Raw genomic sequence first — 2,799 nt, 5'->3', positions numbered from 1 at the left:
GAACTGCATTTCCTTGTGAGGAAAAGTTTCAACTTGTGACTAGGAAGGGGGTTTTCTCATACGAGTACATGGATAGTATGGCAAAACTCAACAAAATCTGGCTACCTAACACGGCTGCATTCTTCAACAACCTTACAGGCGATGCCATAACAGATGCAGATTATGAGCATGGGGTGAATGTCTGGTGGGAATTCAACATCTCTATTTTAGGAGAGTTCAGATGGCTTTATGTGGACACAGACGGGTGTTTGCTTGCAGCTGTTCTCGAGAAATTCCGGAGTCTATGCTTGAACACATATTCTCTGGATCTCGCTTTTATTACACAGCGCCTAGGTTGGCTTGGGATGCATTGCCCATAAAACGAAGTGCAGCATCGAATTATTGACTAATGCTGACATGCTTCTTTTCTTTGAGCGAGAGATCTGTGGAGGACTTTGCCAATGTATACATAAGCATGCCAAGGCAAATGACCCACGGATTGGTGACAGGTTCAACACATCCCTTTGATTCGAGTTACATAATATACTTGGATGTAAGGAACTTATACGGACATGTCATGCAGCAGTTACTGTCTATTGGTGAGTTTTGTCTGAAGACGAATGCAGGTGGAAAAACGATGGGGGTATGGCGGCTGATTCTGATGTAGGCATGTATAGAAAGCAGAACTCACATACCCCATTAGTTTGCATGATGTGCAAGCCAATTTGCCACTGTGTGCAGATCAACTAGTACCACGAGGAGGCTCCACCCCAAAACTGATCACAATGCTGGGAAATGCCGCATATGCTGCAGCAAACTAGTATTCGATCGATGTGACACAAGGTGTACACTGTTCTGCAGTCTGAAATCAGCCTGTTGCTTCATGACGATAAAAGGGTCATTAGTGATGAGGGGACTGCAACTCTCACTTACTCACACTACTCACTTGTAACGGGAGAAGGGGTGGGGAACTTCGCTTACACTGTCAATACTGTACATGCCAGGTTCTATTTCCACAATGTCATTTTCACCATTAATATCCAGATGTAGTTTGTTGTTACCCTCAGTGGTGTTTGGGATGCTGTTGTACGTCTCCAGTCCAATCAATGCAATACTCTATTCACCAGTGGTCAAATCAATTGGCAGGAAGTAATTTGGAGTGTAAGGGGTGCGTAGGCCCTTACTATAAATTTGCACTCGGCACAGGTCGATAGGGCAAACAATCGATTGTGTCGTGTTGCGAGAGCAAATGTGGAGTTGAGTCAGTGCCATGTTGCGGGTGGAGGTGTGTGGAGGCCAGTTGTTGTAATGCGAGGCTTTATCGACAAAGGGAGTTGCCATCGCCGCGGTTTAACCCCTTTGTGCTAGAATAATACCGGGAAAGTGAAGAAGTGTTGTTACGAAAGTGATTAGTGATATTCTAGTGCCGATATTTTGGTTTCGCGTCTACCGCGCCGGCATCTCTTTGGATTGCAGTGATGGATTAGCGTGTGACGAATAATGGAAAATGAACAGGTTTGTGCTGAGATTAGCCGTATTTAGATATGTATGACGAAGGCAGTGGCTGTCTCCTCCTTTTTGTGTTTTTGAGACGAATATAGGTTCGTAATCAGTGAAACTGTGTTGGTGTTTTTCTTGTTACCAGACATCTCATTATTACAGCATTTGAGAAGGACGAACAGGAAAGTAACAACTTCCGTAGCAGTCCATTCCGATTGCCAGCCCCATAAGGTACACGGTCACATTAATAATAATTATTGGGCTACTATTCGATCAGATCAGGTCGGGATAAATAAACAGAGGTGTTACACCTTGGCTTACCGTGAAAGGACAAGTGCAATCTTCAGACGAATAGTAAGAACAAAAGGTAATTTTATCTTGCTTAACGCGAGAAAATGTTTTCCAATTTCGGATCAAGACAAAGCATAAACTTTAAAATCGCGACAAGAAACAGTGCATTTAGAACAATACGAAGTAATAGCATCTTACAATTGTGAATAAACTGTTTTTTCCGCCATATTAGATGAGAGTAGTAGTGTCGATAAACTGTGTTATAATGTGCAAACGCGTAAATCCGCACGAAAAACTGTGAAAAGTGAACACCAAAGAACACCAGCTAGCACTCAAGCTTATTTCAAGGTGGATATTGAGTTTAGGTTCAGTTGAAAATTCAAGATTGAAAAATCAACCTGTTACACAGCTTATTTCAAGGTGGATATTGAGTTTAGGTTCAGTTGAAAATTCAAGACTGAAAAATCAACCTGTTGCACAGTTTACATCAAGCTGTAAAAATTTAGCTTGAATTAAAATAATTTTCCCAAGCTTGAAATAAACTGTAATTTCCCTGGAAGGCTGTACAGCAGATGCGCGCGCAGCATAGCTTTCATAGACGTCCACGGGAAGCGCCACAAGCGTTTATAAGCCTTGCAGTTGCACTGACTCTGCTAGGTTTACGGCCATTTTATTTTTGTGATGTGCGTTAATGATTGTTGACTGTTGTGAAGTTTGTTTTATACTGGAAAATAGTTCAGAAAGTGTGTGGCGTCCCCTGCCTTACTGCTGCACCGGGTCTGAAGAAGATATATAGTGTATTACAGGTACGCTGGTGCATTTTTTCTCTAGTGCTACGTTAATATTACAAACGTTAAATATTATTACGTAATAAAGAAATATCATATTCTTTTACGTAGAAAAATTGAACCTGGATGAAAGTGAAATGGATTACCAGCTAAGAAAACATATTACAAGTTGTTCAGCAAAAAGAGGTCATTTTAAACTAGCTCTCTAGCACGTGGCGCCAATAAATTAAAACTTAATGTT

Source organism: Schistocerca serialis, chromosome 1 (assembly GCF_023864345.2).
Source record: "Schistocerca serialis cubense isolate TAMUIC-IGC-003099 chromosome 1, iqSchSeri2.2, whole genome shotgun sequence".
Lineage (NCBI taxonomy): Eukaryota > Metazoa > Arthropoda > Insecta > Orthoptera > Acrididae > Schistocerca > Schistocerca serialis.
This window is presented reverse-complemented; position numbering follows the sequence as displayed.